Below are 9,562 nucleotides of genomic sequence, written 5' to 3'. Positions count from 1 at the left end.
TCCGTTTAAAATATTAGATATTCTGAAATCAACAATTCAACTCCGGGAATTCATAAAATCAAATTTAACTTGTAGCTTTTTTAATATATTTAATCAATTTTTGGAGCACCACATTGTTCCCCAAGAATGGAAACAAGTGAGAAGTCATCGCTAGCTTGGAAAGCTGCGTCTGATCCCAATTCGTACCGTCCAATAGCGATGTTGCTTTGTATAAGAAAATTGATTGAGAAAAGTATCTTGTTTCGTTTGGATAGATGGGTAGAAATAAGTGGTCTTCTTTCAAATTCCTAGTTTGGGTTTCGCAGGGGCAAAGGGACAAACGATTGTCTTGCTTTTCTGTTTTCAGAAATACAAATGGCGTACGCAAAACATGAGCAAATAGCTTCAGTGTTTCTAGACATAAAGGAAGCTTTAGATGCAGTCTCAATAGAGGTTTTGTCAAATAAGTTTCACTCCCGGAGTCTGCCTCCTCTATTGAACAACATTTTAAACAGATTGCTTTGTGAGAAAAATTTGAACTTTGCTCACGAGGATATTCCAATTAGGAGATCATCTTACATGGGCCTCCCGCAGGGTTCATATTTGAGTCCACTATTGTACAACTTTTATGCAAGTGATATCGACAATTGTCTCTCTGAAGGCTGTTCTCTAAGAGAACTTGCGGATGACGGCGTGGAGTCTGTCACAGGATCTACTGAGTCTCAGCTGCACAGACCTTTACAAGATACTTTAGACAGATTATCTTCCTGAATTTTGCTCTGCGACGTAGTTCCACCTCCCCGTGGTGCAGAGTGGAAACGTGTCTGCAAGTCCGGCGTATTGCAGATGTACGGCCAAGAGAACTACACTAAACCCACTAGAGGCTGTCGACGGGTCTGCCAATCCCGCGCGGAAGAAGTTGTGCACCCGGGTACTTAGGTACCAGTACCTGGGTGTGAGCGTGAGGGTCCAACACGCTTTCGGGGGGTCATGGCTCTGATATGCGGACGTGACCGTAGGGAGAGCGATCGCCAACTCGTTTTCGCTTCGGTGAGTATAGACCCGACTCGCAAAACGAGTAGATGCGCAAACGTGTTTTACAGGTCAGTGTCTGAGAGGCCGGAGGTGTCAGGGTTCGACACGCGTTTCGGGAATTGATGCGCCTGAACCGCGAGTGTGACCTGATGAGGGCGGTCTATAGCTCGATCTGCGCTTCGGGTGAGTCAAGCGCCCGACTTGAAGATCGGGTAGTTGCGCTGAGTGGTGACTTAAGTCAACACTTCCTGTGAGTTTGGAGGAGTCTGAGTCCTACACGTGACTTAGGGGGCTTTTCCCCCCTAGCCGCGTGTTCGAACAGAGAAAGTGTCATCGACAACTCGCTTTTTGTTTCCGGACTTCCTGGACTGGTCGAGTTGTGTTAGAGTGAGGTATTGCTGATAGAGGATTCGGAAAAGAGTATTGCCTTGGAGCGCACTAGCGCGAACTGACATCCCACTATTGAAGCAATGTGTGTCAAACAGTTCGAGGTGGGAACAAAGGTCAGTGGCCCCAGGTGGACTTTATGGCGTAGGGTACCGTTCTGGTACCGAAATTTTGGTATGGTGCGTTTACTAGCGATTTGACAGCTGTTTCAGTCCTCTGATTCAGCTAAAATCATTTATTTCCACGTTATTGAAGGTCGAAGAATTTTTTTTTTTTTTTGAAAAAAATATGCTTCGAGATAAAGAGTGTAAGTTAGTTAGTAACACTAAGTGCTTGAGAAAGCTAAAGTTCAGAGCTATATGTTGTACATATGGAAATATATTTTTAAAAATTTATTAAGATCATGGCCACAAAAAAGTAACAAAGTTATATTTAAAACGTTCTTTTAAATAAATCAGCCGCAAAAGCTGTTCCAGTCATTATAGAAAGTTTTGTAAAGGTGAATTGACAAGTTGACGTAATTTGTGACATTTTGACATCTTTAGATTCATTCAAAAAATTTTGACGGCAATTTAAAGTAGCTGTTTTTTGAAATTTTCAACAATTGAGGGCGATGAAATTTTCCGAGCATGACATTTTGATCTATGAAGTTTGCGTATAAAAATTGAAAAAAACGTATCCCTTATTTTGGAATAAAACTATGAATAATTCGGAATAGAGTGGAATGAATAATTCGGAATTAGAAAAACTCGGGAATTCCCGAATCCCAGGAATCGCTTAAAAAATCCCGGGAATTCCCGAACTCAGTAATATGTTCTAAATTACTACAAATTTACACGATCTAAATTCCAAAAATGAGTCATATTGGGCAAGGAAAATGATAGTTCTACCACTGATTAACTGACTGGACACTCGATTTCGTTTGTTGGATAATTTTGATGGCTTAGTCTCAAATTTTTTTCTTAAATCTGGTTAACACAAGGAATTTGATAAAAACATGTTTTTTTCTATCAAAAACTTAGTGTAATAGTGAAAAACGCCAAAGAATCTATAAAACCAATAATAAAACGCTACAGTAACAAAATCATCAGCATAGAAATGACATATTGTTAAACAAATGGATAGTTATCTGAAAATTTACGATGTTCGATGGATTACAGTGTAGCTAACTAACTTCTATCGATAGTGAGAAATCTTTCTCAATTATTTCAAATTTTTGAAGCTAGAATCAGACCAGTTTTTCTGTTAAAGTATTGCGGTTACTGGGAAAAGGTATTCAAAAATTAGCGGGGCTTGGGAGCCGTCGCAATTTTTTCGGTTCTTTGGCCCAGTAAATTTTGAAAAATTTTGAATCTTAGGCGAAATCTGGTTTAAAAGTTAATCAAGTTTCATTGTTGTGCAATATTTGGCAGTGAAAAAAGTGAATTTTCTGCGTTTGGATCGGTGTTTTTGAGAAGCTGCGGTTAAAAAGTCTGGTGCTACGTCTCCCGGACCAACAAGACCGGAGACCAGCTTATCCAATAATTTTAGGACGGTTAAAAGATAAGTACATTGTGTAAATTGTGCATTATTTGTTGGCATTCATAATTTTAAAATTGTTCTATAATTATTTTAAAAAAATAGTGAATTTACAAAGTTTTGACAGCGTAGATACTTGATGACTGGAAACATTGCGTTTGGAAGTGCGATAAAAACCCTTTGAAAAGTTCAGATTTCAAGAAACTCGTATGATAGTCGAGTTCGATGAAATTTCCATTGGAATTTACATACAATTTCTGAAGTAAGTTTTATAAACCCTATTAGATTCACGTTTAGAAAAAAATTTCAATTCGAAAAGGTATATTAATGATTTTATTTTCCATTCATTGATTTTATATGAGACTGAACAAATTTTAAAAGCGCATGAAAATACATCGAGAAAAAGTCTGAAGAAAAATTAAACAATATTTGAGATTATTTAATTATTTATTTTCATGTTTTGCATTATTTTGCTTTAGTAAATATGAAATAATATCTTGATAACATATTAATTATATAATAAGTTTAAAACTTATTTTTAAAATAATTTTCAATAATTTTTTTTTTCAATTTCAATAAAATTAAATTTATTTGAACCAAAGATTTAAGAATGTCAAGTGCCGTAGATTTACGAATGAAAACAAAATGAACTAAAATAGAAAGCAAGGAGAATAGCCTTTCCAACAAGAAAACGAGCACAGAAAATTTTGCGTGCTTTACGTTTCTAACATTATGGGTTCCATAAAATTTCCAAACAACATGTTAGAATTTCAATAACATCAATAACTTTTGATGTGGTAGCGTAAGATAAATGCAAATGCAATAAAATATTCTAACTATTTATTTTTTTATTTTTGTGAAATTTTGAAATTCATTGATCTTTTTTTTGTATTTAAAAGTCGACCAAAGAAAAAGTATTCAGAAGTAACGAAATCAATCAATTAAGCACATTTGTTCAAATGTTTTTGATTTTTTAATCAAAGCAGTTTTAAGTATAGTAACATTGGTGATTGGTCATAAAAAGATAGGCTTAGTAGCGACACGTAATCCAAACAAACTGAAACTTTGTTCTGAAAAAATCTTTTTAAAATAGAACCAAACTAAGGTAATTTTTTTTTATTCGAGTTTCAGTAGTGAGACTTATTGTAAGATTAAGATAGGGAATAATTTTCAGGAAAAAAATATCAATTAGTTTAACTAGGCAATAGAAGGAGAGTAGAAGAAAAGGCTTGATAATTTTGATCACACTAGTCAAAAGTGTCTCCCGATCATATCCTTTAACCCACACCTGCAAACTAAAATTGTTTTGCTAGGATGCAGAGGTGACCTCGGTCCTAAAGCACAAGATTGAACTTTCATCCCTTTCTACCTTTTCCAATCTATCCATTGACTACTAGGACGTGGCCGGCGCCGTTATTGATATTTAAAGAGAGAGCATCAGGTTTGAGCATTGTGAATGTGCGGCCAATCCCAGCCTCCGTTCATTTGACCTCTGAACAAAACTGATGGCCTCGGTCAATCACGGAGTAGCAACCATTGGCGATGTGGAATTCATTCTACTTAGCCACGCCTGCGATCATGGAGTTCGAAATGCATTTATTTCCATAACGATATTTTCCAACTATCGAAAACATTTTATAAATACATAACTTAAACTTGCATTGGTAAACTCATACAAAAGAAAAATGTTGATTTAGCATTTCGAATTAAATGGTTAAAGGTGGATGTGAGTAGTCAACCAAGCTAAGCTAAGCTAAGCTAAGCTAAAGTATTGCGGTTACTGGGAAAATTGCTAACCGTGCGACGGTAGCCTTCCGTGCGGTAGGCTAGCCGAAGCAGTAAACACAGTTAAAAAAATCACTCTTACTCACTAATTTCATGGGAAAGTTTAGAAGTAAATTCTTGAATAACAAATCATTATTTTACAAGAGAGGGCAAAACATGAAGTCTTCGGAATGAAATATTATTATTCTTAGTATTCATTGAGATTGAATTAATTACGAGATACACACAGATTTTTGTATTTACCTGTTTCATTTCATTCAAGGTTATTCGTTATCTTCATTCATAACAACACAAATGCGTTTTTTAAGGAAGTTATCTCCTCTTCTGGGAGCGAGGATGGAAGCTTCTACATTATTAACAGAGAAGAATAACGTGAGAGCGTTGAAATCTCAGACAAAACAAAAAACCGCGAAAACAATCTACATTATTGACAACACATTTTTCCTGAGAATTAACGAATTTGGCATGACGAAGATTTTTGATGCGATAAATGCGTCCTTGATACTTTTTATGATGGTCGAATTCGATTATGTTATCGTTAAAATGTAACAAATTGTATATGAGAAGTTAAAAAAAGGAGTTTTGATCGGTGAATATCTATTATAGGAAATAATACCATTCGCATCGCAAAAAATTGGACTGCGCACTCATAACTGCGATATTTGTGCGATCTGTCAAATCAGTATAAAATCTGACGGTTTTCTACACGCTAACCGCTTTTCAGTTAAACTTTATACGGATAACTGCGACTGCAACACATAGCACGAAATCCAACTTTCAATGAAAGGGACAATATTCTTGAATATTTTGAACCGACTCGTGTTCAGCAGACACTTTAATTTGCAATTGATGTGGTGAATGAAAAAGAAACATAATAAATTTTACCACTTATTGCATTTGATCGCTACCGTGTCATCGAAATCTAAACTTAACAACTACAGGTTTTAATTTTTTTCGTGGTTTTGTCCGCTGATTGACCCCATCGCAAACAATTTTTTTTATTATTCATTTTTTCCGTGATTTTGACCGCTGATTGACCAATCTCAAGGCAAACACAATTTTTTTTTATAAACAATTGATACTCCGATAATATATTTGGTATACATGTTTCTTTTGACAAGATGATTTAATAATCTTTCAATGTTTTTCGCTAGTTCATCCGATTTAATTTCAGTCGATAAATAATCCTTATGTCGAACAATGCTCATTTTTTTCTTGAATACTGTAATTTTTTTTACAGTGATACCCTACGGGAGCCCAAATCAGCTATCGCAAAAATAGAAAAAAAGATTGGATCAGCAATACTTTGTTTTTGGGTCTGGGTTTGCTTATTGAATTTTTGACGCATTAAAAAAGTTTGAAATATTTTGCAAAACTAGGTACTACCTTAAAATTAACAATACCATATTGCTAAGAATTCATACGCAGTAAAGGATTAAGATCTTCATGTTAAAATCTTTATTTTTAATTTTTCCCGGGATCCCGGGAATTCCCGAGAAAAGGATCTTCAGATTTCCCGATTCCCGGGAACGCTAAAATGGCCGGGAAATGGACACTCTGATTCGGAAGCAACTTCAAAGTTTAATTGCACAATCTTAACAGTATTTGCTTTGTGCTTTCAATATTTATTGCAAACTTTTCTCATTCCTTTTTTTTATTTTCATCAGTTTTTTCCAGGGGCATCCATTTATAACGTAACGCTCCTAGGGGAGGGGGGAGGTATGCTCATCACTATGTAACGATCATTTTTATCTCAGCTATTTTGATACCATGCATTTTTTTTTTCAGGGAATGCAAACAAAATTTGTAAGCTTCAACATGCCTCTAATTGGTTTGTATTTTTTCCCTTTTTCCACCTTCTTCTTCGTTTTCTTCTAACGCCAACATGGATAAAACTTGTAGGCATCCTGAAAAATGAAAAAATTGCGTTCCTCATTTTTCGTTTCAACATAGTAGATATCTAATACAAGGCGGCATCCATAAATTACGTAACGCAAAAATTGCACTTTTTTGACCCCCTCCCCCCCGTATGTCACAAATTGTAACGCTTCGACGTACCCCCCTATGAAAATTACGTAACGCTGATAATTACCCCCCCCCCCCCCCTCATCTTCTCATGGTTTTGAATACTGATTTAGGTAAAAAAATATTGCAACATAAATTTTTCAACGTTCTTCAAAACGGAATTAATATCGATCTATCCAAAACGCTTCTTAGTACTCATTGATGATAACTCTCTCATAAAATAAATTTATTGTCTTTTTATGAGTTGCTCTTTGCTTGTAAACTGATGATCTACCTTGTTTACTTTAATTTGTTCAAGAAGCCTAACTTGTTATGCGAAATATATCCCACTAAGTAATATTCGTCGCAAGAATCAAAATTGTATTTTATTTAATAAATTGAGAAAAAATAGAAAAATTTACGTTTTAAGGTTGAATTGAGTTCTAGGGGGTAAATGTACCTAAATGTAGAGGTTTTTTTCAACGGATATTTAATACACCTTTCAAGAAGTCTATTTCAGAATCTTTAAAGAGGAAAGATTACAAACCAGTGTCAATCATGTTTAAGCTTACAAATTATAAACTGATTTTGGTTTGCACATCATTCTGCCAAAATTGCATGACATAAAAAAAGCTGCGATTAAACTGAAATTTTTAAAGGAAAAATCGTTACGTAACGATGACCATACCTCCCCCCCTCCCCTATGTCACAATTCGTAACGTTCGAGCTAACCCCCTCCCCCCCCCTAGGAGCGTTACGTAATTTATGGATGCCCCCCAAGACCATTCATTGCAGATAGGGGAGGAGCGGGCTATATGCGCCTATTAAGCAGAACACTGATTTAATCAAATATCACATCGAATATGTGTACAAAAACTATATACATGTGTGCAGGCATCTGTTTCCTATACATTGGAGTAATTTTTATGTTAAAATTTTCTTCTGTTTCTGAGAAAATGATTTTATTATAAGTGTTGTCTAAAATGCCGAACGTCAAACCGTGCGGGATAAATGCGCCTATTTATGTTTTGAACAACACTTCTGTTTTTTGGGCAATATTTCCGTATAATTTCATTGAAACTGCTAGAAAGTAATAATTTCCGAACGGCTAAGCTGAAGTTTTATAAAAATCTATGTGTATTATATTTTTATGGAATAAAACTAAAGTTAGGGTTGCCATACTATGGAGGCAGTTCATCCATGAGAAAAACTTTATCAAATCTATTTTAAGATCTTCAATTCTCTCTCAAGATGTTATTCAGAGCTTAGATTTGAAGGTTCATTGATAAAAATCATTTATTTATTCTATTTAACCTGTTATTTTAGGATGGAGGCATTTTACAATCATGATGGGGGCATACAAAAACACTCTATTATTTCACTATATAATCATTATTAAACCTCCACAAAAGCTGAAATATGTTTAATTTCTTAAGTTCATTTTAGTAAGGAACAAAAACCATCCTAGTTTTTGTTTTAAGCTTCTTTGCGTATAATTTTTAAAAGTCGAAATATTACATCAAAATGTATCAAAACCTTGTATGATTTTTTAAATTTTTTTGAGTTTGTTAATTCATAAAATTCTTTCTTGCCTTATGTTCTAAGCGTATCACCTTCAAACTGCATTGGTCAGATAGACTGTCTAGTCAGCTATTTCATCAAACAGCCGTAGGGTCATTTAACCCGATAGGCCCATTTAGGAAACCTTTCCCCTACTACTACAGCCAGGCCAACCATGAGATGTAAAACGCAAAAGATACAGGAACAAGTGGTGGAATGGAGGAATGAAGCGTGGAGTTCCTTGCCAAATGCTTCATATGATTCTATAGGATTCGGGTTCGAAGTGATAATGTTCAATTTGCAATGTTGAAAACTAAAAAAAACCCGAAAAAAGGATTGCTCTTACTCAAAACATTCACAGTTTGCCGCTTGTTCCACAGGTAATCCAATCTTTGCCACCATTCACCTTTTCCAGTTCTTCTCAGTGATTTTTCACAATTTTTACTGAACCTCAACAAAAGCTCTCGTTTCTTCAAACTATGATTTAGATTTTTTCTTTATCTTCATGATGATGTACACGGTAATTTCAGTTTATTCAGAGACTGATTTGTTTTGGTTCAGAAGTCGCACCGTGTATGAAGATAAAAACAACTGAGTGAGAAACCTTCAAAATTCTGAGTTGTTTTCATCTAGCGAGTTCCAAATCCCGGGACTTAGCAAAGACGCACACTTTTTCGAGCAAAATAGATGAAAACAACTCAGAGCGTTTGAAAACAAAAGTTGTTGGTCGGACGACGACGGGTAAAATTTTAAAACTTGTTTTTATTTATTTATATTTAATTATTTTAATCCCCTCTAGGTTTGTTTTCACCGGGTGCGAGATTACTTTTCGCCACTGGAATAGGCGGAAGTACCGGCTAAACAAAAGGCCACATCGGACGCCCTCCATGATGAGTCTAGCTCGGAATAATCTCCCACCAGCACCAGCGTGAATGTGCTGCCCACCAAACCCGAGTCCCTGCAACATCGCCCTGTACAACCACAAGTAGATAGCCCGGGTGTACATTGTGCTGAGCAGCAGACCACACTGGACCATCGGAAAATTCGACTGGGCATAAAGGCAATATGCTGCTCGTCAACAGCAGAATATGCTAATTGCCACACACCAACTTCGGTGAAAAAAAAATGCGACGAGAAATAATTTTTTTTTATGTATTTTATTTCATTCGTAATTTCAATTTATTTTTCAAAAAAATATAATCCCTTCCGAAAACGTTTCAAAATTTTAGAAATTTTGAGTTGTTTTGGCTCAGGCCGTTCAGACGCTCTTTAAAAATGCCTGATTGAAAACAAC

This window comes from Uranotaenia lowii, chromosome 2 (assembly GCF_029784155.1).
Source record: "Uranotaenia lowii strain MFRU-FL chromosome 2, ASM2978415v1, whole genome shotgun sequence".
Lineage (NCBI taxonomy): Eukaryota > Metazoa > Arthropoda > Insecta > Diptera > Culicidae > Uranotaenia > Uranotaenia lowii.
Note: the sequence above shows the minus strand (reverse complement) of the source record.